General features: G+C 48.9%; 1 protein-coding gene across 9 annotated transcripts in view; it reads left to right on the plus strand.

Annotated features, from left to right (window-relative positions):
• GATAD2B (GATA zinc finger domain containing 2B) overlaps positions 1 to 27,666 on the plus strand; it is a 65,742-nt gene that overhangs the window by 483 nt on the left and 37,593 nt on the right. For 2 of the 9 annotated variants that reach the window (XM_083477169.1, XM_083477174.1), the window contains exon 1: positions 746 to 796. The exons of 4 other annotated variants lie outside the window; for them this stretch is intronic. The gene's annotated coding sequence lies outside the window, so the exon portion shown is untranslated. Of the gene's footprint in view, positions 1 to 745; positions 797 to 19,971; positions 20,254 to 26,267; positions 26,329 to 27,666 lie in introns of those variants that run through there. 3 more of the 9 variants (XM_083477167.1, XM_083477171.1, XM_083477168.1) reach the window with 3 other exon arrangements.

A 27,666-nucleotide genomic window follows, 5' to 3' on the forward strand; every position in this document is an offset into this window, starting at 1 on the left:
GGGGGAGGGGAGGGGTGCCATCTTGAATTTTGCAGCTTAAGGGTGGGTGTCTGCGTGGCGTGATATTGGGGGCGCCACCCACGTGACTGGTGGGGAGGCTGCCCATTTCAAGGGGTGCCTGTAGGGCCTTCCTGGGATTTTAGGGTTCAGAAGAAAGCAATCTGGGTTTTCTGGGCGCGCGGGGGGGGTCGCCTATTGCCAAACATCCCTTTGGGGGCTGGGGTCACTTTATTTGTCTTGGGGGGGGATGTCATTTTAAATATTGGGGTTCAGTCTGGGGTCGTCTGTGTGGTTTGGGGGATGCCTGTCAAACGATCCCTTTGCTAAAATACGAATTGTGTCCTGGTGGGTGTTTGGAGGAGCCACCCTGGATATTGGGGTTCGGAAGAAGGGGTGTCTGTGGAGCTTTCCTGTTGCAGTGAGGTGAGATGCCGTCACAGTGGCTTTTGGGCCAGGATGTGTGTGAGCCCAATGAGGTGTTTTTTTAAGCTGGTGCTATCATGGAAATTGGGGATCTGTCTGGCAAGGTATATGGGGGTGCCATCCACGTGACTTACGAAGCTGGAGGATGGGTGCAGAGGTGGCCTTCCTTTGATGTGCCTGCTGTCATGTGTCCTGGCTTTTGGGGTTCAGAAGAGGGGAGTGTCTGGGGCTCTCCTACTGCAACAGGGAGGGCAAAGTGCCATCCTAACACCCTCAGGGTTGTGGTGGGCGGGAGTGAAGCCTTTTTTTTTTTTTAGGGAGTGCCGTTCTTCATATCGGGGTTCAGGAAGAGATTTACAGTCGCTCATTTCTTGTAAGGCATTTACATTACGTTAATATCTTGTGAATATTAAGCTAGGTAGTCAATAGGTCCTAAAAGATTTGGGGAGGTGCTCCTTTTGGGGGCAGTTGTTAGGAGCTGCCCTGAATATTGAAGTCTGGAAAGGGAGGGGGGTGTCTGTGGGGCACAGCTGATGCAAGCCATGGAGGTACTGTACCTTTCTAGTGACAGGGGTATGTATGGGTCACAGGAAGGGGGTGAGTATCCTTCCCCTGCCATCCTGAATATTGGGAGTTCCAAAGCGAAAGAAAGGTGGGGTGGATTATGAAGGCTTGTCTGGTGTGGGGTGAATATGATGCTGTGGATCCAGTTGAGGGTTCTGTCTTGAATATTGGGGCTCAGTAGTGGGTTATGCCATTCTAGTGGATATCCATCTGGGGTTTTATGTGGGTTCGATGGAGGGTCAGGATCTCATTTCACAGAAGCCTGTCATCCTCAGTCGTTGATACAGAAGGAGATGCCTGTGGGGATTCATCTATTCTGAAATGTGGGGGTGCTGCTATGAGAGGGGCTTTGGCTGTGTGAGTCAAATGTGCAGTGGAGCTGTCCCTTTTATTTTTGCGGGGGTGCTTGGGAGATGGGGGCATTTGGTTGAGAGTGCTGCTCTTTTTTCTGGGATGGGAGTAAGTTTTCAACAATAAAGTTACAGAGGACAACCTTAACGAAGGAAGCCTGAAGTGGGGGGTATTTTAGCCTGAATTTTGGGGGTGGACAGCAGAAACTGGGGGTGGTGATTGAGAATCTTTGGAAGATCTTTTTGGGACTCAATGGAAGAAATGGCAGAGATTAAATACTGATGGGGAGAAAAAGCTGTAAAGGAGTTCCTCTTAGGGAAGGTGAGTCTTCAGGGAGTTTTTCTGTGGCGTTACTTGAGGATGGGGGAGAGAAAATGATAAGCCTGGCCTAGCAGAAAGGCCCTGAAGGGTATCTCCTGCTAAGGGGTGACAGCACTGGCAGGGACAGAAGATAAAATGGGGGTGTACACCAGGCCTTAACTGCTAGTTTTCCTGATGGGAGCGGATTGAGGTTTTCGGGTGTCGCTGGCTGAGTATTAAATTGGCATGTCTCGGATCGGTAGACAATGCAAGGATTGCAAGGAGCTTGTTTTAACGATGAATTAAACGTGGCACCGAGTCAAAAGGGCGGCAGTGTCTGTGTGTGGAGTTGGGGTACCTGCTTTATAAATTGCAGCCATCCTCTCAGGAGAAGATGTGGGGCTTGTCTGTTGCTCCTTTCCACCTTTGGGGTTGGATGCTTGAAACCCTGAACCCTGCTTTGGATTTGCTGCTGGGGAGCGGGGGGGGGGCGTGAGCCGGAGAAAGCAAATCCACTCTCGTGCCCCCCCCTTCATTGCTTTTTCACCTCCAGGCAGGCAGGGGCACGTGGAGAAAGACAAGCCTCTCCCCAAGAGCTTGGGGTGTGTGGTGGGGGGGGGTTGTCATCTGTCTAGTCATCACATAATCCTGGCAAAAGGTTTGAAGCGGGGCTGGGGCGGGATCATTAAAAAAAAACCCACCAACAACAACCTAGGGTTGTCCTCCCTCCCAAATCTGGACTGTGTGAGTATCTTAGCCCCCCCCCCTCTCTCCCTACCCTGCCACCGGTTTCTCATAGTTTAAGAATTGGGAGGGGGGAAGCATGGGCACCCCCTTATGCCTTTTCTTCACAGAGCCTAGAGTGAATCTGCTTTCTCCACCCACTTAGCCGCTGCTGGTGCCGCCACTGCCTCCCCTGTGGGTGGTAAGAGCAGGCTACTTGCATCCTTCGCATTAAAATAATAATAACGATGATGGGGAGGGGGCGACTTCTCTCTCTCACCCTGGACGCATCCTTCCTCGCCAGTGGGGCAGAGGTATGCCCTAAGGATGTTTCCTAACTGGAGAGGCACATGCCGGCACTGTCTGAAGAGCCCTGTGGGGACAGCGGGTGATGCGTAGGACTCCTTCTCTCCCCCCCCCCCCTTTCTCCTCGGAGAGGACATTTTATTTGGGAGTGTGCTGCTTTCTTGTTCTTCTGCCAGAGTGGAGGGTTAATGCTTCGGAAGCTTTGACCGGAGATGGTGGAATCGACTGTGGGGGCGGGGTGGAGGAGGCGGCGTCTGGACGGAGATGCTGCCTTATTGATCGCCTCCACCTGACAGTCATCGCCAGTTTTTTTGGAGGGGGGGACACAATTCCACTTTCTCCCCCATCCCGCCCAGCTGGGCTAAGGGGAAGGTTTTGTCAGCACGGAAAGTGGGTGGGGAATGGGTCCAGCCCCTCATCTGGGATTGCAGGAGGGAGGGGAGGACGCATGGTCGTTACAAGCAACCACTTAGCGAGGACAATGGTTATTAAGCATCATGCGCAGCTGATTGGAGGAAACCCGAGTCTAATTTTTTGTGCGTTTTGGGGTGGGGTGGGGGCACTGCTTGCAGCTCCGACTTTCTCGGTGTGCCAAGTGGTGGGTGGGAGGGTCCCAGCTTCGATCCTCAAGGCAGATGGGTTTCAAACTGCCTGAGGAAGAAGCCGCTTTGCTGGATATTGGCGCCTTTTTTACTGGAATGCCAGAGCCCCACCCTAGCCCAGGGCCATAGTGAGGTGTGTGTGTGTGTACACCAAATTACTGTGTTGGGCACATAGGTAGGTTCCTGAGCTGAGAGGTTTTTTGGTTCGGCGCTCCCTGGCCTGGAGCCTTGCGGGACGCCTCCTGATGGAGCCGATGGGAGGAAGGGAAGTTGAACGTTGTCTGTATAAACTGGAAAAACCAATAAAAAAGTTCTATATTAAAAAACAAATGCATACACAGTCTAGGCCATTGTGCAAAGCTCTTTAGTTTGCTGCGGCAACAACCTGGTTTTGGAAGATCTCTGGGCATGGCTGTTGAGCCCTCATTCTCATGCCTTGATGCGGTAGAAATCTTACACCTAGTTCTTTGCTTCTGTCGGATTTGCGCCCGCAAGTTCAGAATTCCTTTCCCCACCCCATGTGGGTTGCTTAGGACTGGGCTTTGGAACACCTGGTTTGTAGGGCTACTGCCATGAAGAGAACAGGATGTAGCCCAGTGTGATACAGGGTACCTGTTTTGCATGCAGAAGGTCCCAGGTTACGTCTCTGAATAGGGCTGTGAAAGATCTGTGTCTAAGGCCCTGATGTGTAGCTAACATAATAGTGTTATTCAGAAGTTGTTGGACTCCCTGGTCCCAGCAGCCTTGGCTGGGATGGCCAGTACTCAGGCTGCTGAGAGCTGCAGTCCAGTAACTATAAGGCATCATGTTGGTTCCCCCTGGTGTAGAAATTGAGTTTAAAAGAGGATTAGACACATTCACAGAGGATGAGCCTATCAATGGCTACCATCCACAATGACTATGTCCCGCCTCCCCTCTTTGGCCAGTATACTTTTGAACACCACTTGCTAGAAGCCATAGGAGGGAAGGGTGCTATTGCACTTAAAAGGTAAAGGTACCCCTGCCCATACGGGCCAGTCTTGACAGACTCTAGGGTTGTGCGCTCATCTCACTCTATAGGCCGGGAGCCAGCGCTGTCCGCAGACACTTCCAGGTCACGTGGCCAGCATGACAAGCTGCATCTGGCGAGCCAGCGCAGCACACGGAACGCCGTTTACCTTTCCTATTTATCTACTTGCACCCAGGGGGTGCTTTCGAACTGCTAGGTTGGCAGGTGCTGGGACCGAACGATGGGAGCGCACACCGCTGCGGGGATTCGAACCGCCGACCATGCGATCGGCAAGTCCTAGGCGCTGAGGTTTTACTCACAGCGCCACCCGCGTCCAAGGCGCTATTGCACTTAGTTCCTGCTTTTTCAGGCTTCTCCTTGGGACATCTGGATCTGTTTGGCCACTGTGGGAACAGGATGCTAGACTTAGATGGGCCTGATCCAATAGGACTCTTCTTAGGTTTTTGATACTGTGCTAGATGGACCGATTCCCTGTGAGGCAACTTCCTGTGTTCCTAATTTATGTGAAAACCTAGATTTTAAAACTAATTCTCTCCCGCATCCGCCACTTCCCTCCAACCAGTCATGACTGGGATTGGTCCGATGCCAGTGGGCTGGGGCCTTACTGATCTTTGTTGGTGATTTCTTGCACACAGTTGGCTGGGTCCAGCTCAGGGGTAGGCAACCTAAGGCCTGTGGGCCGGATGTGGCCCAATCGCCTTCTAAATCCAGAATGCAGACGGTCCAGGAATCAGTGTGTTTTTACATGAGTAGAATGTGTCCTTTTATTTAAAATGCACCTCTGGGTTATTTATGGGGCATAGGAATTCATTCCCCCCCCCCCAAAAAAAAATCCAGCCCACCACATGCTCTGAGGGACGGTGGACTGGCCCACGGCTGAAAAAGGTTGCTGACCCCTGGTCCAGCTGAACAATCTGTGATTGGACCCCATGTTGATTTTACTTTTGCTGTTAAAGCAGTTGGAGGGGGTACGTGGGTGGGCTCCAACCTGATTGGACCAGTGGTGCTGGGGAGCATTTAAGCCTTCTCCTTTAAGCCCTGCCATGCTTTGATTCTCCTCCCAAGATGCTGTCAGTCCCCGGGGGACACAATAAGGGTTTCTGGCCCTGATCCTCACTGTTCATCATCCCAAAATGATTTGAGAGGAGGAGATCCTGTCTTAATACAAAGTCAGACCCATCAGTGTTGTCTACTCCAAGGGTGGGGAGCCTGCGCTTCCCACCCCCCATTTGCTGCTAGACTACCAACTCTCATGAGTCCCAGGCAGCACATTGCCTCACCCATGGTTTCCCAAACTTCTGAGTTCATTGAACCCCTTCAGTGAGTCATCATTGAGCCCGAACCCAAATTCTTAGGAATGTGCATGAACTTAAGCCAAGAAATAACAATATGCAATCAACATTTATTAATCGTTGGTCACCATTACTAGGAATCATAACACATTAAAAAAGAAATATCTTATTAAATTCAAAGCTTCCTCGTTGGCAAGGGAAGTGCGCTCTGTGCATGCTCATGACCTTTGTTCTGAGGCTATTTTTGCGCAATATATCATTAACTTCTTTCCCACTCCTAAGCTGTTTTCAGGCTCTTAAGTTTTTTTATTCCCCCACCTCACAATCCCATCAACCCCAGGGGGTCAGTATTGACCTCTTTGAGAAACCCTGGCCTGGCCAATGGTCAGGGGTTATAGAGTTCCAAGGGAAGCACAACATACGAAGTCAGGCCATTGGTCCACCTAGCTTAGCATTGCCTGCACTGACTGGCAGCAGCTCCAGGATTTCAAACTGGGGTCTCTCCCATCCCTACATGGAGATACCAGAGATTGAATCTGTGACCTGCAGCATACAGTGCAGTTTCTCTGCCATTCCCCAAAGATTTCATGTTCTACTCACACACAATTTATGCAGTGCATCCACAAAATTGGGGTGCTGTTCTCAGTGCCAATGCCTCTAGATGCTATGAGGATTAACCGCAGAGAAGTGCTTTGCTGGTGGATTGGGAAGGGGCCCAGAAATCAATAGAAATTTCTGAAAGTGGGTCTCTTTTGCCCCCAGAAATTGTTGGGGAGGGCGAACTTTTGAGAAAAGTTTTTGACAAGGCTATGAATGGCTTTTCCGCTGAATGCCTGAATACCCCTTCTTCCCATTCTGCAGTGTGGAGATGCAGTCAGATACTTAAATGTTCCCACAAGCTGCCTTTCCTGTTTCCATAGAATATGATGCAATTCCAAGCTCCTCAAAACATTTGTAGAGCTCAGCTTGCTAGGCAGTAGAAAAAGGAGGGGGGGTTACCCATGTAACCTCTCTTTCCCCTCCTGACTGGTTTTCAATGGGGTGGGGGCACTCATATTTAGCCTGCAGGTGCCAGAGCATCAGCAAATGGTGATCAAAGTCAAACCTACCACGTGGGCATGGTGACAATAAAATGGATGGGGAGAATCATGTCCTACCCCTCGAATTCTGTTGGAGGAAGTGCATAATTTTTTTGTTTCATTTTTAAACTCCATTTAAATTCCATTCATTTCAGAGGCCATTAAATACCCGGACAAAAAGAACAGCTTTGTCCAGATGGCTAACTGCTAGCAAAGTAGACATCTGATCAGTAGATATGCAGAAAGTCCTTGTAGTGAGCACAGTCCATTAAGAGCACCCCATCAATTTGTTCCCTATAAAAGGACTCTCTTAAATTTGCTTTTTCCACCATCTGTTGTTCTATTCCCTTTCTTTCTGCCTTAGGTGGGGGTTGCTCTTAACCTCCTTGCTCATAACATGGGCACCCTGGTTCTAACAGCAGAGAGCGTCACAGCACTTTCACTGGGGTCTCCAACCTTCTTAAGCCCATGGGTACATCTTGGATTTTTTAAGTGAGTGCCATGGGTGCCACACAAAACGTGTTCCCTTCTCTCCCGCTTCCCAAGGATGGTGCCCCCCACTTCCAAGAGATAGAAAATGCACATACCCTCCCTTCACTTCCCCAAGAGATCTTAGTAAAAGTCAGATCTAATAGAATTAGCCCAAGCCTTGAAAAGCACGCAGAGCTGAAAGAGGAAGTGGGGAAGGACGTCACTCATCCAGCTTCCTCTTTCAGCTGTGTACTTTTTAAGGGAGATGAAGGGAACCACCCACACTACCTGATGACCTAGGGGACAGTGATTAGTAGGGGGAGGCTCAGAGGGTTTGCCTGCACCATGGGAGGGCCTCAAGGCTACCATGGGCACCACACTGACAACTCCCTAAGACATTGTGGACCGCAAAGCTATGATAATGAAACTATTTCAGGCTTTATTCCAAATGTAGGGATACAGGCAAGAGTTGTACCAAGGGCTTGGGAAAAGCTTCTGGCTATCAAGTCTTAAAAAACATGGAAGCTGTTGTGTGACCCTCTTCCCATGTCCAAAAAGGTGGGTGGGAAATTGAACTGCCTGCTGTTCCTGATGGGGTGGAGAGGACCTCCTGCATGAAAATACCTGTTTAGACTATTGGGGCTTCCCAAAGCTTTTTGATGGCCATCAAAGACATGGGCGTCCTCCCCCTTCAGCCCATTGTGGCCAGCATTGCTGGCTCATATTACCACCACCCACCTGCAGGTAGCCTGTAGTGCGGGGAATTGATCAAGGGGCAGGTGCATTCTTATTTATATCCCATCTTTCCTTCAAGGAGGTCAAGGTGGCATGCATCGTCCTTTTGTTTCATCCTCCACAACCCTGTGAAGTTGCTTAGGCTAAGAGGCGGTGACTGGCCAAAGGGCGTGCCCACTGAGAACCTCATGGCTGATAAGGATTTGAACCCATGTCTGCCTAGTCTGACACTCTAACCACTCAGGGGTTTGGGTGTCTTGCCCCTGCCCCCAGCCCCTTTACAAAGAGCATCAGGATCAAAAGCACCTCCTCCAAGGGTGGGGTCAAAGGGGAAGAGGAACACGTTGACCTTGTCGAAGCGAATGGAAGGGGGATACTTCTCTCTCTTTTTAGCTGAGGATGACGAGCTGTGCCTGGGCAGAACAAGGGAGCTCCAGTGAAGGTGTCTGGAGAGAGCAAAGGGGAGGGAAAGTGCAGAATGTCCCTTTTAACTGCACCATCCCTCATTTTAATGAGGAGGGGTCTCATAGCGATGGCAGCTGTGCCTCCATTTGAAAATACGACAACATGTACACCCTGTTCAAAAAGAACGGGCACGCCTTTAAAATGCTAGATATTTTTTAGGATATTAAGACAGAAATGTGCCTCCAGTTAACTATCAGTAGTTTGAGAAACTGTGTCGGTCTTTTGACTTAAGAGATGGCCCCCCACCTTTAAACCCCACTTCTTCCCAAGGTCCCGTGTCCATTTCTCCTCCTTTTAGCCAAGTGGGGAAATTCAGGCCCTGGAGCCGATTGCAGCCCACCCCAACTTCACTGCCTGGACCTTGGGACTCTCCTCAGGTTGCACACTCCCGACTCCTCCCCTCCTGCCCCCAAGTGTTTTTGTCTCACTGGAATGTGCCCTTGAACTCTGATAATGCTTCTTGCTTGCCTGCATAGAGGATTTGAGAGGGGGGTATGTGTGTAGAAACAAGCCAACTGTAAGAAGGTAAAATTTAAATTTGTTGCTCCTCCCACTTTTGCCTCTGGCCCTGCCCACCACTGGAACTCAGGCTGAAAAGGGTTCCTCACCCCTGGGCTAAGTTTTGGGAAATCTCAGGTACCCAGTTAACTAGGGGTTTCCCCCTGCCGATCCTGCCTTTCTAGCAAACTTGGGGTTATTTTTCTCCTAGCTTCATTTGGAGCCAGCTTCTAAAAATTTCCTACTGACGGCTTTAAAAATTTGAAGTTGTTTCCTGGCCCTTGCTCTTTGTCCTTGCCAATAAAATACTAACTTTGCTCTTTTGGTAACAAGGCACATTCTGTGAAGTCGGTAGACATTTGCCAGATTTGGAAAGCATTCGGAGTGTGGAACTGGGTGGTGCGTTTCTGTTTGTTTTAGGCCGGGATACTGTCCCATTGGAGTTAAAGCTTTAGGCCAGTGTTTCCCAAATGTCTTAACCAGCCTAACTTTTTAAAGAAATAGTTGTCAAACAGTAGCCTTCCATTAACATGGGTGTAGGGAACCTTTGACCCTCCAGATGTTGCTGAACTACAGCTCCCATCAGACCCAGCAATGGCATGGGGTGATGGGAGTTGTAGTTCTCCAGCATCCGGAGGGCCAAAGTTTCACCACACTTTTAAGTTCTGTTGTGTCAAAAATGGTGTATGTTTGTTCACTGTTTCTCCAGAGGGCAGGACTAGCACCAGCGGCAGTGAGGCTGCATAGGATACATATATCTATGAGTCTGGACTGTTGATGACTTGACAAAACTAAACCACTTCCCCACCACACCAAAAAATGCGTGTTAGAAAGAAGAATTGAAGCATGTTCAACCTCCTCTGTCAGAGTCATTACATGCCTCTGAATGCCAGGTCCTGGGAATCACAAGTGGGAAGAGTTGCTGTTGCACTCGGGTCCCGCATGCAAGCTTCCCATCGGGGCATTTTGTTGGCCATTGTGGGAACAGGATCCAGCGGGGCTCTTCTTACTGTATGTTCTTAACTTCATTCTTACTAAACTACCAATTTTATGTGCAGAATATTGGGGAGCAGGGCTTTGATGTACATTTAGCCATGCAGACATTCCCCACTGTTCCAGTTCTGAAGTGGCATAGTCAAAACACAGGTATTTATCACCCCACTGAGAACTAAGATCCTAAGTGGAACAATGTAGAGCTACCTTTGGTTAACAGCTAATTAGACCAAAGCCGGCCACAGGGTAATCTCCGCTACCGCCTCCCCCCAAAAAATGATTTGAAAGAAGCAGTCTGTTGTAGCCAATAGAATATTGTGCTGCTTCAGAAGGTGGTAGGCACTCAGACTACAAAGATTGTCAGGAGAGTTGCCATTGCAACCTACGAGGATCCTGTTTTGAGCAGGGAATCAGACTAGATGAGCTCTTACGCTCCTTCTAGTCTTCTGGCATGCTTTTAGTTTTTACAAAGTTACAACCCATCCTGGGACATTATGGTGAAGGGCAGTGAAGAAATCTGATAAATAGTAATACTAGTAGCCCCCGAACCCAGGGCAGCAACTCATACAGAGCAGTGATGGGAAAACCTCCTCTGTGGGTGAGGTTCCTTGAGTTTTTCTCTCTCTCCCCGCACCGTAATTTGACTTATTTCTCTTGATTGGTCATTGATCCCACTGCACACTTTTGAAATTTACTACAGCAGAGCAAGTTCACATGGCAACTCCTGCCCCCCCCAAAAAGAGAACCCCCCCAGCTGTTTCTCCACTTGCTTCCTTTCCTGCTCCTTTGTTAGGCTCATTTATGTCACTCGGTGGCACCCATCAACCAGCCACTCGGGGTGGCTCAGCCTGCAGAGTCTCAGTTGGCGGTATTGAATCCTGCTTCCGAGAGGAGCGCGGACGACATTAAGTGAGATGGATAACTGGGAACTGTTCGGGAGACAAGATTTTTACTGCTGACTAGCTCTCTCTCCCTCTCCCTCTCTCATGCTTTGAACGGTTTGCTTGTTGGGGTTTCCATCCTCTCTTCTCTCCCCCACCCCTTACAGCCTCAGTCTTGTTTGTATGAGGAACAAGATAATTCACTTTAATGAATTATAAAACTTGTTTCACTGCAGTGGGTCTTCATTTTCCCCCACCCACCCTCTTCTCGCTGCCACAGATTTACTGTTTGGGAGTGGAACAGTATTAAGTTAGATCTCATTCCACTTGTTTCTAAAGGCCGCAATTCCCTGGCTGGTATGTGCAGTGGGAGCTCCCGTGAGATATTTCACTTGGATGAAGGGATGCTTGCTAGGGGAGAAGATTGGGGTGTGAAAGAGTTTGTCGGCCCTTAGCAAAGATCGGGGCTCGGAGGCCACCAGAACCTGGAGGATTGGGGGGAGAGGCAGAAGGAGGTACATGGGCCTCATCCAGGCAGGTCTCGAGCTCTAGAGAAGGGATGAGGAACCTTTTCCAGCTCGGGGGCCGCATTACCTTCTTGGCAAGATATTGAGGGCCACTTTCCAGTGGTGGGCAGGACCAGAGGCAAACATGGGCAAAACAGGGAATGAAAATTTTCCCTTTGTACAGTAGGCTACTACACACACACTTCACTCATACAACTACTGTTATGAGAATTCAAGGACAGAGGGTAGAACCTAGCAGAGTCCCAAGAGTCCAGACAGAGAGGCTTGGAGGGTCGTATTTGGCCCCTGGGCCTCAGGTTCCCCACCTTAGATGTCACTAAAGCTGTTGTGGCTGTTTCAACAGATGTTCTTCCAAGGTTACATAGTGAAACTAGCTGCCACCCCGTTTGCTGCCTAGCAACGCAATGCCAGGTAATCCCAGATCTTACAGTCCTTGGGATATCTCATATCGGCACTGGGACAGCCTGAGAACGATGACGCATGTCCTTTCGCTAGGTCTTAGTTGCTGGTGGATATTACTTGAATATTTGATAATATCTGAGCAGCCCATTTTTTTGCAGGGGCAGGATTGGTAAAATGCCAATCCACTCTGGGACTGGGCAGCCATAAGATTTCCCAGTCTCCTAACCCAAAGGCTTTGTGAGCAACTTCCCTTCTCGGACATAAAATCCCTTCCCCCTTGCATTTTTAAGAGCTAACTGTGGTTAGCGTTAACATGTGCACCAATCTCAACACCAACCATGGTCAGTTGCAAATTTTAAGATGGAACCAGGTTTGCAGACTCTTGGTTTGAACTTAACCACAGCTAAGACGAATTGTGCCCATGGAATGCCAACCATGGCTAGCTCTGAATAGGGTAGTTCTTTTACACATGAGAGAAGAAGGGGCATAAAAAAGAGTGTGTGAGCCCAAGGGATGCTGCTTATATTCCCTAAGTACAGTTGGGTCAGCCTTGCATTAAGCACATACCTGTTTGCCAGGGGCAACAAGGAATTGTATGCAGGCAAGCGAGTCAGCTGGTGGAAGATGACTCTGGTGCTCTGCCCCTCCTCTGGCATAGAAACCAAGCATAGCATAGAAACCAAGGCCACATCCGCGCCAAACATTTAAAGCACTGTGGTGCCACTTTAAACATTTGTGGCTTCCCCCAAAGAATTCTGGGAGCTGTAGTTTGTTAAGGGTGCCAAGAGTTGTTCGGAAACCTCTATTTCTCTCATAGAGTTACAATTCCCAGAGTTCCCTGGGGGGAAAAGGGAAATGCAGCTCTGGGAAGGGGACTCCTAACAACTCTCAGAACACGTAACAAACAACAGCTCCCAGAATCCTTTTGGGGGAAGCTGTGACGGTTTAAAGTGGTATCATACTACTTCAAATGTATGGCACAGATGTGGCCTTAAGTGACGTCCATTGGTGTCAATGGATATACTCTGTGCATGACTTAGTTGGAGACAACCCAAGAATTTTCAGCTCGGTTCCACTAGAGTGCAGGAAAGGCACAGAATATCAGCTTTTAATTTCAATTTTTTATAGCTCTTGTGGGCTTATTTACAAGGCTGGGTTAGGGGACCAGACTGTGTCGTCTACGCTCGGCCTTGGCGGTTCCAAAAGCCCTCTTTAAAAGTTTCCTGTTTTCATCCCTCCAAACTTGGCTTCTCTTCTTGAAGTTGTACACAGAGTTGCAGTGCTTTGATTTTGGCAAATCTGGAGGCCGCCTGTATGGAGACGCTGTTCAGTTACATTCTTCAGACCATCTTAAATTGTCTCGGGAAGCAGTGCAGGTAAAGATGGCTACTACATCTGTTTGCTTTGTTTTTTTAAAAAAAAGATAATTGGGAAGCTTCTGCCGTGTTTTTTTTGTTTTTTTTTGCCACAAGCAAACTCCTCGCCTGCATTCAGATGAGGAGCGCTTCCCAATTTTTCCTCCTTTTTGGAAGAAGAAAATCCATCTGTTCCGGATGCTGGCACTCAAAATGGTTGCCTGGAAATGGGCTCCCCTCCTCCCCCCCCCCCCTCTGAACAAGACCGAATCGATTACATATCTCTCTTCCGCCACACACACACACACACACCCCTTTTCACCTCTCTCCCTGAGTCATTCTCTAACTCAGGCAAGTCTCCCATCCTAATTCAATCAGGGGCGGAGTGTGTGGGGGAGCAGACTTCACAGCGGTAAAATACTTGAGGGCCTTCTTTTTTCAATAGCTTATTGTTCAGGTTTTCTCGACCATTATGGGGAAACAAACAGCCACAAGGGGGGCGGGAATCTGGGCATTCAAATGGGTGCTACCCAAGAGAGGTGGGAGAGAATACCTCACATTCCTATGCTTCAGAATCAAATTCTCAAGGCACCTGGGTTTGGGGCTCTTTTCTCCCCCCCCCCTTCTTTCTTTCAGCCCAGGTGTCTGGTATACTTACCAGTTTGGCAGTATGGTCGGCTGGCAGAGCTCCACCAGTGCACAGAAAAGTCACAGAATGCCAGTTCTGCAGTTTTATTTTGATTTTTAAAAAGGGTTTCTAGGCCTTATGGCTGCAGGGGTAGACTTGATTGTGTGTGAGCAACACCAGCAGAAGCTTTAGGCTCCCACTATTCCAAAGGTGCCTGAATAAAGGTTGTATCCAACTAAGTCTTACTCAGACCCATCGATATCAATTGACTTAAACGGGGCACATTCACACCACTGTAACAGCACTTTAAACAGTCCCTGAAGAATCCTGGGAACTCTAGTTTATTAAGGGTGCTGAGAGTTCTTAGGAGACACCCCCCATTTCCCTCATAGAGCTACAATTCCTAGAATGCACTGTGAAGAGTGACTAATTGTTAAACCACTCTGGGAACTGTAGCTCTGGGAGGACAATAAGGGTCTCCAAACAACTCTTGTCACCCGTAACAAACTATAGCTTCCAGGATTCTTTGGGGTAAGTCATCACTGTTTAAAACGACATCATAGGTCTTGACGTATATATCAATCAATCTCCTTTACAGTGGAACTTTGGGTTACGGTGGGGATCCATTCCGGAGGCCACGACGCAACCGAAAGCGGCGAGTCTGTGCATGCGTGTGCGCGATTTAGCGCTTCTGCACATGCACAAACGGTGTGAACCTGGAAGTAGCCCGTTCCGGTACTTCCGGGTTTGCGGCAGTCTCAAGTCGAGGGTGATGTAAGCTGGAGGCAATGTAACCCAAGGCTCCACTGTATTGGCATAGAAAAAGTGCATCATATACTTGGATCTTGACATATACAGGATGTGAATGTGGCCTTTGTCAAGTCCAATGATACCAATGATTCTACTCTGAATAAGATGTAGTTGGAGACAACCTGAGGATTTTTTGCTCAGTTCTACCAGAGTGCAGGAAAGTCACAGAATATCATATTTTAATTTCATTTAAATAAGTTTCTAACCCTCAGGCCTTCAAATACAGGCTTGGACGTGTGTGTGAAATGCCTGCCTAAACCTCAGGCTTCCCCAAAGGGTGGCCGCATAAGATTTTCCAGCTATCAGCAGGGTTAAAAAAAAAAAAAAGGTAAAGGACCCCTGACAGTTAAGCCAAGTCGCAGACGACTCTGGGGTTGTGGCGCTCATCTCGCTTTACAGGCCAAGGGAGCCGGCGTTTGTCTGCAGAGTACCTCATATGAATGTTTTAGTAACTCCCCTCCCCCAATATCTAATAGTAGCTGTGCTAATTATATGCAACTAAGCATGGAAACAGACATCATTTTATGCAGGTTGCAGAATTAAGGCTTCCTGAGCACAGAATTTGGATTGCCTTGGGTAAGGATTTTGGTTTGTGCTTATGCATACAGGCATGCATAACTTAAGCACAAAGTACAGTATCTACAACCTGTTCTTAGTGCAGAGAGACTCTTTCAGGGAATGTAATTATGTAAAGTGCGCTACAACGGGAAGGTGCCCATTAAGAACACAAGAGCCCTGCTGGATCGGAACCAGTAGCCTTTCTAACCCAGGATCTGGCCTCCCATAGTGGGCAGCCAGATGCTGCTGAAAGCAGAGCAGTGAAGATAATAGCTGGCCCCCCATTTCCTCCTAGCCTCTGGTATTTGGAGACAGAGTGCTTCTGATCCCAGAGGTTCCATTTAACTATCACTCCCTCTAATAGCAAACTTGGGGTGCTGAGTGTTGATGGCTTTGTGGTCAATATGAAGTTACTGAGTAACTAGAGGGGAGGTATTAATATGCTTGGGGAGGACCACAGAATGGTATCTCCTGGCAGGGGTTGAGAAATGGAAACCAAGAGGGTAGAGGATTGGAATTAGAGTGTCCTGGAAGACACCTGAACAGGAGCACGCCATACTGCAATATTTTGTTGCAGCTCCAACTTATGGAGACTAGCCATTGGCAGAGTTCTCCATTCATTCGTCCTATCCCCGTTTAAAACCAGAGGCTATCAACACATCTTTTGCCAGGGAGTTCCATCAGTTAATTCCATGCTGTTAGAAGAAGCGCTTTCTTTTGTCTGTCCTGAAGCTGCTAACTGATGGATTTCAGTGAGCCACTCTGAGCGTTATACAAGCTTTTCTTGAGCCCCGACTGGAATATTTAAACCAGCCTTACAAATAAGAAAGTCTTGACGCTCACAATGGTTGTTTTGTTTGTTTTTAATAGCTGCCCGGCATTGTGTTATTAAAGGAAGGGTGGGGGGGGGGAGATCCAAGATTTTAATGAGGTCTCCCTACCTGTTGCCCGGAGGCAAGTCTGATTCACCATAGGCGAGTGAGCTACTTGCAAACTTGGCATTGGTTGACTGGGATATTCTTGAAGAAATCTTTCTAAAGAGACCCTAATTTTCCTTTTTTAAAAAACAACAACCTCAAGCAGCATGTTTGCTATGAAACTACAGCATCTATAAATCCATGTACCTTTAAAATAGGCACGTCCAACAGGTAGATCGTGATCTACCGATAGATCACTGAACGTCTGAGGTAGATCACTGGTAGATCACTAGCTTCCCCCCAAAAGACGCTCAACAACTTTGGCTCCCCTAAAAAATCTCAACTTTTGTGCCCTGCACCCCTAAAAAACGGGCCTTTGTCCTTTTCCTTCCCAAAAGAAGCTCAGCAAATTTGACCTGAACCCCCCCCAAAAGGGGGGGGTAGATCACTCCCAGTTTTTCACTGTGTGAGTAGATCGCAGTCTCCTGCTTTAAAAGAATGGGAATGGAGTCTGCTTTTTTCCTTCCCTGGTTTTTCCCTTTGCTCGCCCTCCCCCTTTTTCCTCACCAGAGCTTCTCCCCGCCAGCCACACCACATTCCTTCATAAACCTTAACACCTTAGAAACAGAGTGAATTATACAAATTAAATGTAATTGACTTGATTTGCATAGTTCTAAGTAGAAAATTCAGAGTGTGTGGAGTGGGAGAGTTAGGATTTCTGAGAAATCCAGTGTGAAACAGACCTGATTTGTACCCCCAAGACTAAAGTGTGGATTGGAACATAACTTTGCCCTTGCCCGAATTTTGTGATGCAATTCTCGGCTTAAAAAACAAAACTGCCAGGAATGCTTTCAAAATGCATATATTGAGATAAAACCCATTTAGAAATGTGCCCATTGAGATGAACAATGCAAAATTTAGTGGCAAAAAAGTTATTTAAATTTGTGTTTGAACTTGTACTCTAAACATGAATTTTATTGGAGTTTTCTACAAATAAAATTAACCTGAACTGGGCTTAAAAAAGAAGTGCGTGTCCGGTAGGCCAGGACTGCAGAGAGACTGATCCATCCATCCGTAGAGGGGAATACACCCTGCCCTCTGCATAATTACCCATTAATTGCCTTCCTTGTTTCTGTTGTGGGCCAGATTGGGCCACTTTTCCTAATAAGCTCAGCTTGGTTGGCGCCAGGCTGGAAATTCTACAGTAATTATCAGTTTGAATTAGGGCCACATCGTTTTAGTTAGTTAAGACTAATCATTTGAAAACATCTTTTGATCAACCAAAAAGCTCTTCCGGTTAATAAGGAGGCAAGGTGAAACCACTGCCCCACAGGCTCAAAGGAAGTCTCCCTCCGAGTACCATTGATTGGGGAACAAACAGAGCCGCTCTTTGCTGTGCTAGAGGGCTTCCCACTGTTGGCATCTGGAGGGCCACAGTTGCACTGTCTTGACCAGTAAACAGGACCCAGCATGATAAAAGGGCTGGATTCTGTGGGACTCATCAAGCAAGATACCATTTTTGGCACAGATGTTCCTGCAAACGGGGGTCATCTAGGGTGCTGTTAGCAACCTTCCCAACAGTGTCCCAAAACTGACAATTTTGCTATCATGTATGTTGATGGCTGCCATATTCCTCTACAGAGGAAAGAGAACCGGGGGGGGCAGTTTTGGTACATGGTGGCATCTTGGCCAACCATCCCTTGTCTTGGATCAGCCTTTAGCAGCAGGCATCCCTGGGGTGGACAGAAGGCAAGCTGCTCCAATAATCAGTCATGCATTCCCAGCTGGGGGTGCGCAAGAAATTCAATCCAGCTTGGGTTTTGAGGCGAGCTTGCGTAATTTGCACTGTCCGAAACAACATCAGAACCAAAGGACACAGCCGTCCTCTGAAATCCACACTTCGACGAATTTTGCAGTGCACTTCTCCAGCCTAGAAGCCCAGAAATGCAGGCCCTGGGCTTAAGGCATGAATGAAAATTCATATATCATTGAAAACGCCATTTCATAATGCATTATATTAAAGGAAATTATTTGCTGGCGGGGGGACGGGGACGTTAGGCAAAATCAGCATATAGTAGGCATGTCTGTTAGGAGAAATTCGCACTCAGTTACTGATGAATTTTCAGGAGGACCATTTTCTTTGAAAAATCACAAACTGATGGGGGGGGGCTCACAAACTGAACTGAACTCGAGAAATGAGAAATGAAATGGGACAACTTTGCCCATCCCTGCTTCCATGTTGAGGCCAGCTTGCGTTGGGGATCATTCTGGTGGGAAGGGGATTCAGCTATTGGAGTCAGCCATGGTAGTACATGTGTTGCATTGCTACCTGCTGCAGTAGAAAACTCCTGCCCACTTACACACACACATTTGTGCATTTGCTCAGTTGGAAACATTTACTCTGGGGTGAGCCATCGGGTGCTTTGACTGCACAGCCTCTGAGTTTGGATTAGTCTGGACATATTTGTGATTGACCCTTATGAGGGTGGGGGGCTGGTGGCTTATCTACCATGGATAAGCTCTCTTCAACATAGAGCGGATGTGGGAAACCTTTCACCTTCCAGAAGTTGCTGAACTATTACTTCCATCATCCCTCACCATTGCCCAAGGGTGTAGGGGCTGGTGGGAGTTTTGTAGTTCAGCAACGTCCTGAGAACCTAAAGTTCCCCCACAGTTGACGGAGAAACAAGGAAAAAAGACCTGAGCAACGTGTAGGCTGAACTTTGGGTACTAAATTGAAAGCCGCCATGAATCTTGAGATGGTGTGGTAAGCATGTTGCTCTGTATTTACAACTCTATGGTGAAAGACTGATATTCCTGGCATGAGCCATTAGAGTGCCAGCCACTGCCATTTAATACCCAACGTGCTTCTAAGGACTGGACTGGGACTAGGCCCCTGGCTTTCCACCCTGACCAATGGCCCAGATAGACCTGGTCAATGATAGTTTGACAAAGAGTCTGGACAATCAGACAGGGCATGTTGATTAGATTTCCTGGTTTGTTTGCTTTGTTTGCATTTGGGCATGTGGGAGCCTTGGGGAGAGAGATGTGTCTGTTGGAGCACTCATCATTGCAATAATTCCTCCAATAGCACCTGCTGAGGGCAGGCCGCCTCAGAGCATTGGAGCCTAGCAGCAAAAATTGGTTCAGAGAGCGTCAGACAGAGCGGTTTGCCCAATGGCCGAAACCAGTCTTGGAGACGGCCCGGGAAAGTTTGAGCTGAGGAGGTTATCTTGATTAGCATGTCTACACGGCTTTCTGGCCTACTTTGCGTGGCCTTGTAGCAAGAACCGAGAGTGTGCTGGCCTTGACACTTTTAGCACTTAGGTCGTCACAGTTGGCCTTGGGTTGGAAGATGGCATCTGCAGCTCACAGCTGACAAGGCGTTTTGCAACAGCAGATTTCGGAGGCAGGTTTTTGACCCATCATACTCAACTGAGCCCCCGTGACACATCTTGTGACCAGTATACAGCTGTGAGGGGTGTGCCACGGCTTCTCCCTTAATTGAGTTCTCTTTCACCCTCTCACAATATTGCGCACCTTTTTCTTTTTCTTTTCTTTTTTTACAATAATAGGCTGTGCATTGGTTCCACCTTCCTGTTTTTGCTTGATTCCCCTCTTCACGAGATGTTCTACCTTGGGTGCTTCAGGTCAAAGGTGCCTCCCGACGGGACATCTTTTTTTAAAAAAAAAACAGCCAGCCAACCCACACCCACCCAGGGAATTTATTCTCAGCAGCTAAATGGTTAAAAGACCCTTGGAAGCCAATGCTTATGAATGAGAGAGGCAAAGTTTGGCCAGGTGCCAGGATACGCTTTAAGGAGTGGGGGCAACCCAGCGAGAGCGTGAGAGAGACCTGATGATGGGATCCTTGCGGGGGGGGGGAGCCAGGGAGGGGAAGAGGGGGCGCCCGCACAAGCCACGCAGCCGACTGCCTCCAATGCCACGACCAACTTATTTTTATATTTATTTATTTTTTTCTTAAGCGATAATTCCATGTCCTGAGGTTACAAACCGGCTGCAACTGGTTTTATTTTTTTTTCTTCTTCTCTCCCCTTCCCTTCCCCTGCCCCCGCTAAGCATCATGGGTAAAAGTAAGCATCCCCCCCTTTTCTTTTGTTTAATATAACGGCACCACAGATGATTGGCAGGGACGTGCCCGTTCCACGACTGGGCTCCGGCAGGTCCCTGGAGGGGGATGGCACGCCGCGGCCGTCCATGTTCCACCGAGGGGGCTTCTGGTGAAAAAGCACCCTGGCTTTCCCCCCTACCCTCCTCGTGGGCTGGCGAACCGACTCCCCCTCCATCCGTCTGTCTCTCCCCTCCTCTTGACAAGTCGGGGAGGGAGTGGGAACACGCTACCTGTAAGTATATTCCTCTCTTTTTTTCTTTTTTTTTTAACCTAAAAAAAATAATTCTCTTTTTAAAATTATTATTCAGACAAAAGGTTCTTTAGGGATTAGCTAAGTCCTTTTCTCCCAAAAAATCTTTCATCGCTCTCGAACGTCGGGTTTTGTATTTTTATTTATTATTTTATTTATTTATTTTAAAAAAAACACCCTTACTGTCTTGTCTAAATGCGATCATGGATTAATTCATTGATTTTTGGCTTTCGCCCTCCCTGCCCCCCTTTTTTTCACATGGCTACCGGTCTGGAGCCACAGAGGAAGAATATATTTTGTGCTGGGGGTGGCACGGGCGGCGGTGGAGGCGGCGGCAGGAAGGTGGCTTATTTCGGAGAATGTGGCAAAGGCATTCTATTGTCTCTCTGGCATGCTGATAGTTTGATCGAATACCCGAACCTTCTCTCTCTCCCCCGTCTCTCTCTCTCTCCCCCCCCTTTCCATCTCCACCCCCCCTTCCTTTTCATGTCAGCTACAACCCCACTCTGTGAATGGAGGCAGCCAGCTGACGAGGGAGCGCGCTGGCACGGTGCCAAGGGCTGGGAGACGCGTTTGCGCGTGTGTGGAGCTTATACGGCGAGCACAAAGCAGTGGCAGGGAGGTGGAAGCGGCATGTGGGGGGGAGAGAAGAGAGAGAGAGAGGCCTTCCTTGCGGTCTAGGAAATCGCAGCCTATTATATAAGGGAGTCTGCGTCACTCAGGCTGACGGGAGGAGAGTCGGGGGAGAGGAGAGAGAGAGAGGCTGGTCTCTTAAACCTCCTTTTGTCCCCCCCCTCTTTTTTCATTCTGTTTACAGTGTCACCGAGTTAATGCTGATATTACCCCCCCAAAAAAAAAACTTCCTCTGCCCTTTCACTGAAAGAAGGAACGAAAAAACCTCACAGCTTCTAAGCAAGCCAGTGTTCCTGGAGGATTTATTTGCCACCTTTCCTTGCACAAGGGAGGGGGAGAGGAACTCTTACACACACATGCACTCCCCACCCCCTAAAAAAAAAAAATTGCCCTCTCTTTCGTCTCTCTACGAACTGACCCACTAAATTCGAGAAATGAGGCATGAAAGGTTCCTGGATTCCTCCACATCCCTCTGAGTCAAAGATTTCGTTTGGTGATGTTGCTTTCGTTTGCTATCGCGGAGCGGCTTTCATCGCCTGCTTCTTAATAATGTTGTCTGCTTCGGTTTGTTTGGGGCTTCGAAAGGGATGTGCCGCTATGGTGGTCAGCTTCGGCATGAAGGTATCCCATGTTTATGTTTTGTTTTACTGGTGTGGGGTTTTTTTTGGTTTGGTTTGGTTTTTTGCACCCTCCGCTTTGAGAAGCCGCAAAGTTGTGTTGGCCAGCAGGGGTTTCTCTGTTGGCAGGGAGAAAGGCACTCTGTACCTGCTCAGTGTATGTCTTTACGTGCTGCAAGGTTTCTGTGGCCAAGCGCTAGGTGAAAATTCACGCCCAGGAGAACTGAATTCAATGGGAACGAAGAGTTGTGAGCCTGCTCTTGCTCAAAGCCTTCCACTCTGTCCATGGCTGAAATGAAACCCGAGCCCCTAAGAACAGGAGCGGCTAATGCCTGTTGGGACTGGCAGGGCAGAAGGCAGAGAGGCCAACCGTACCTGGAGCCAGAACCAACCAGAGGCAAAGCCAAGGGCAGGCTGTACTCCTACAGTGAACACAGTGGGGCTTCCTTTGCTGGTAGACTGCTCAGGCAGGGACAACAGTAGTGGCTGGTGCTCATTGGGACTGATGGGGTGGAAGACCAGGAGCCCAAAAGTAGGTGGTGCCAGAGATAATGAGTGGCAGAGCCAACCAGTTCAAGCTTTGTCCCCATCCCCTTCTTGCTAAGTTCTACGAGGGTCAACACTGAGACCAAGAAGCTGGCAGGCGGTAGCCTGGACTGGTTGTTGTAAGCGGGTAGGTGGGGGCTGGCTGAGGGCAGATAGAGGTTGGTGGGGCTGTGCATGGTTTGCCCAAGTGGACCACCCTCCACTGTATAAGAAGACCCCTGGATCTGTCCCTTTGGGCATTCTGTTTCCCACAGGGGCTGAGCAGGTGGCCTTTGGGAAGGCCCCAAGTGGACCATGAAGGCCATAGCCCATTCTTGTACCTGTGACACACACACACACAAATACACCCCCGGAACTGGTACCGGAGGTAAACTGCCTCTGAACCTAAAGGTTCCATGTAGCTATTGTGGAAATCACATCTGATCAGCTTACCCGCTCTGAATGTATCTCATCCTTTCTCAAAAGGATGAGGAATCTCCAAAGGACTCCCATCCAAAGGACTCCCCTCAGCCCCAGCTAGCCATGGTCAGCAGTCAATGGAGGAGTAGCCCTGGTGGATCTTCTTGCCCAGCATCCCCTTTTCCTCACAGCGGCCTGCCAGGCCCTTCTGGGAAGACCACATCTGCACATGGAGGCAGCACCTTCTGTTCGTCTATGGTCATTGCCAAGCATTTGGAGGAATATCGCTGCTAAACCTGGTGGTTCTGCTGAGTTATCATGGCGAGCACCGATTGATGCTGAGCTTTAACCCTCTATGATGCATGGAGATGGTTGGTGCTGGTAAAGTACCGAGTTAAAGCCCCTGGCTGACTGCCGGATGAAGTTGTAGCTCAGTGGCAGAGCAGGCACCTTGCATGCAAAGGGTCTCGGGTTCAATCTCCAACATCTCCAGGTAGGGGCTGGGAAAGACGCCCCTCTTGAACCCCTGAAGAGTCACTGCCAGTCTGTGTAGACAGTACTGAGCTAGATGGACCAACGATCTGGCTCTGTGAAAGGCAGCGTCGTTTGTTTGGGGCGCTGAAATTTAAATGAAGTCAGGCCTAAAATGCATGTGCTTTCCGTATGAAAGATCCCATTTTCAGACCTCCAGTATCTCCACTTACGAATTGCAAAGACTCTATTCTGAAATCTGGAGAATCAGGTTAAACAATACTAAGCCGGGTGGGCAATGGTTTGGCTTGGTATAAGGCAGCCCCCGACAGAACTTTGTGTGCCCCCAAGGGACAACTCTATCCACTTGAGACTCCTTGTTTCAGTGGGAGTGAAGGACTTCTCTGAATGTTGCCTGCAGTTGCTCTCCTGCCTTTCCTTTCTCTCTCCCTCCTCTCCGCTCTCCACCAGTGGGAGTTAGAGGACTGGCCTGTGCTTCCTGGCCTACTGATGGAACAGAGTTAGGTGGTCGAATCCTGAGCTGGTAGAATAGACTGTACCACTTTGGATTGCAAGCGGGGGCTACTGCTTTCAAGCATTCCCCATTCATTTATTAAAAATGAAAGACACCTAGCATCAGAAATGACTGTATCAGAGGAAAAGTTCCAGCCCAGCCTTCCCTGGCTGTACTTATTCCCCCTGCCATGTAAAAAGCTTTCCAAGATGTAATCCACTCCCTTCAATCTAACTTGGCACAGTCCAGGTTTTTGTTTTGTTTTTTTTTAGCCACCACCTTATAAACCCAGCCTGTTCTGTAGAGCAATGTGGTTAAGAACCCTAAGCTGGTAGAACAGACTGTAAGGTTTTTTAGACTACAAGTCTGGCAAAGCATAGATCCCCTCCCCTGCATTTAAAGCACAAAAAGAGACTCCCTGCAAGTAGAAAAGAAACGCAGCAAGGAGCAGGCTAGGCTCCTTGCTGTTCTAGATTTATACTTTGGGGAATATAGGTGTTTGGGGCTTGGGTAGCTGTTGATGTTTGGGGCTTGGGCATATGTCCCTCGCTTGCAGCCTGAAATGGTGCAGGGACTAAGGGGTGGTCATTAAGAAACCCCCTCCTGAACACTCCATTCTGACTCTTGCCATCTCCGGACAAGAGAACTGCAAGAACTGATGTGAGGACCCAGGTAGAGTTAGGAGCTAAGAAGGTGAGCCGTGAGTCTGGAAGGTCCCCGATAAAAATGTTTACCCTCTGCTGGGAAGCCTTTGACTGGCCTATGGGCAAAGCTGGCTTTTGTTTAGCAAACTGCTTTCCCCTCACCTTCAATAGAAACATAACAAGAGCCTGTGGGAAATCCTCAGGCGGGACCTGAGCAATAGCAGCTCTCCCCCGCTTGCGGTTCCTAGCTGCTGATAACCGGAGGCTTCCTTCCTTCCCACGGTGGAGTGAGAACATAGCCATCATGGCTGGCAGCCACTGATAGCCGCATCCTCTGTGGATTTGTCTAAATCTCTTTTAAAGCCATCCAAGTTGGCGCCCAGCAGTACCTCTTGCAGGAGTGAATTCCATAGTTCAGCTGTGCTTTGCGTGGAAAAAGTAGTTCATTTCATCCCAAATCTTCCAACAGCTTCATTGGCTGTCCCTGAGTTCTCGTATTAGGAGTAAGAGGTGTATACAATGATAAATAAATATATGCAGTAATTCATGGTGTAGAGAAAGTGGATAGAAAGAAGTATTTCACTTTCTCTACACCATGCATAATTGTATATAGCTTATAATGTTTCCCCACCCCATGGGGGATAATAATGCAAGGGAAGCCCTGCTAGTTCACTTCATCCAGTGCCTGCTGTTCCCCTGAAGGCCCAACAACCCTCCGTTGCCAAGGGATCCCCTCCCAGCAACTAATATTTAGGATTAGGCAGCCTCTGAACAATGCAGATGCTGCTTACAGCCCAAGGAAGCTGTCCTCTAGCCCAGTAGTGGCTACTCTGAGTAACAACAATTCTCCAGGGTGTTGGGCAGAGAAAGGTCTTGCCTCTGTTACCCGATCCTCTTTAGCTGGTGATGCCTGATACTAATCCTGGCACCTTCTGTGTAAGCGCACTCTCTTTGTCATGTGACAGTGAGTTCCGTAGATTAATTCGGTGCCGCATGCAACAAGTACTTCCTTTTGCGTGCTTGGAATCTGCTGCTAGTCAGTTTTGTGGGGTGTCTCCCAAACCCCAAAGTTTCTCCATCCATAGTTTTATAAACTTGCTGTGTGTGTTTGTGTCTGTGTGTGTGTGATATGGCATTGTGTTCTTCGTCATTGTATTTTCATCCCTTTTCCCCAGTGTGGAATTTGCCAGCTTCACCCCTGCCGCTGGGTTGAGATGTTTTCCATTGTGTGTTGGACCGCCTCATAGGGCTGGTGTAAGGATTAATGTGGCCATACAGAGGAAAAGGCTGTGGAGCCTCCCCCAAGTTCTTTCATGGATGTGTATACTGCGTATACCTTTTGAAGCAGGATAAACTGCCCTCTGCACGCAGCTAGGTAGTCAAATTTCATGTACTGTTCGTTTCAAATGATTTCACTTTCTTCAAATCCCAGCTAGCCAAAATTTCCCCTGTCCGTCCTCTGTTCATTTTGCTTGCTTGATCCTCCCTGCCCTACCTCTGATGTTCCTCTGGGAGAAACCATGCAGGGGTGGGAATGTCCCCAGTCTAAAACCCCAGATGGCCGCTGCCAGTCAGTGTCAGCAGTACTGAGCTAGATGAGCTCAGCTGGTCTTACTTGGTATAAGGCTGCATCTTACGTTCCTATATTATGGGGAAGGACTGTAGTTCAAGCATCTTCTCTGTATGCAGAAGGTACCAGATTTAATTCCTGGCACCCCCCAAGTAGGGCTGAGAATGTTCCATTCTGAAATCTCTGAGACCGGCTGCTGGTCTGTGTTGACAATACTGAACTAAGTAGTCGGTATAAGGTCGTTTCCTGCAGTCAACAAGCCCACTTTAATGCCGAGAGCTGTTGCAGTGTCTTGCGGGCTGAGCTGCTTGCTTACAAGGGGAGCTTTCCAGCATCTTTGGATAATTTGCTTCCGACGAGCTGTAAGGAAGATGCGAGGTGGGGGTGGGAGAGCCATTTCAGTGAGCTTGCGCCGAAATGGCTCCTACAGATAACTGCGCCGGCAGCTGTTCTCTCCGCTTCCTTCGAAAACAAGAGTCCAGTTTGTCTGGGGACATCTAGGTCTCTCTCATCGCCACTTCTCCGTACGCATTTTCTGAGAACCGTTGTCTTTCTGTCGTTGGGGAGCGTGATTTGTAATCATCCCCCCCCCCTCCCACAACTGCAATGGATCGCGGTGGAATTTGGATCGCGGGCTCCTTGGAAGAAAGCTGTGGTTTGTTTGTAAGGCGAGCTTCTTTTCCTTCTCCTCAATCTCCCAACTCACAAGGCACAATTGCTGCGGAGAGTATCTCTTTTTGCCAAGTTGGGTGCGGAATGAGAAGGGGGGGGGAGAGAGAGTGTTGTGCCAGCATAGGCACTGGAAGGAAGAGGCAGGGTCTGAGCCAGTCTGAGAAGGGTGGCTGGGAATGGCTTAATCTTCTCGCATCTCTCCTCCCCGTCGTGCTCCTCGGACCGCCTGGCTGTCAAGTCCCGGTTTCCTTTTTTGGCGATTGTCCTTTTTATAGCATTGTATGGAAACGTTTCGTCTTGGGAGACAGCCATTTTGTGCGTGTCCTGTCTCGAAACGCATCTCTCTTTCTTTTCATTTTTTTTTTTTAACAGCAGTGACATCCGCTTCGCTCTCGGAGAAGCTGAGGCGGAGCAGCTTTTGATGGTGGTGGTGGTGGGGGAGAGCTGACAGTATTGAGCCAGCACCGACACCCGTTTCTCAGACCCAGAGGGTGCGGTGGGGGCAATAACCTCTGCAGGGTGGGCTCAGAGCAAGGCAGAAGAAACTGTGCCAAAGGCAGGGACCACGTGCACCCGTGTGATTCTTAAGATTGTGAAATTTGGAATCTCGATGATCTTGTACAGTAGAGTCTGTTGTAGGCTGAAGGTAAAGCAGAATGGAGACTGTCCTGAGCAGAGAGGTATTTCAACAGCTTGTTAGCCAGCTTGCTACATAGATGGGGCTTTCCGCGTAACAAGGGCAGTGAGCCCCAGAATGCCAAATTCTGGGGACAGGGAGGAAGTGCCCTGCAAGTGGGATTCCCAGGGGCAGCTGATTGGCTGCTAGGGTGAAAATAAGATGTTGCACTAGATTGGGGTGGGGAACGTTCCACAGCCTGAGGTCCGCATTCCCTTCTGGGCAGCCCTCTGAGGGCCATGTGCCAGTGGTGGGTGGGGCCAAGGGCAAAGTGGGCGGATCAACGTATGTAAATGTTACCTTTGTGCCATAGGTCAGTTTCTGCACATGCTCACACACCCTTCTCTGTCCTCCATCCAGGCAAGCTAGCATCATAATCGCAGAGTTCAAGGAGAACTTCCAGGCAGGCAGAACCCTCCAGCAAGGCTGGTGGGATGTGTGGCCTGAGAAAAGAGGGTTGTGGCTCATGGAGAGGTATGGCCCAGGGAGATTCCCGAGGGCCAGGTGCAGAGGCCTGGAGGGCCGCATTCAAACTTCCGCCCCCCGCACTGGGAGGACATTTGGTCTGACCCTAGAGGGCTCTCTTTGTGTTTTCAGATGACCGGGAGTTGTCTCCATGCTCTGAGGGTGACCTTTCAGGGGGACTCTGGCTG

The sequence above is a fragment of the Podarcis liolepis genome (genome assembly GCF_965112155.1).
Source record: "Podarcis liolepis genome assembly, chromosome: 15".
Taxonomy (NCBI): Eukaryota; Metazoa; Chordata; class Lepidosauria; order Squamata; family Lacertidae; genus Podarcis; species Podarcis liolepis.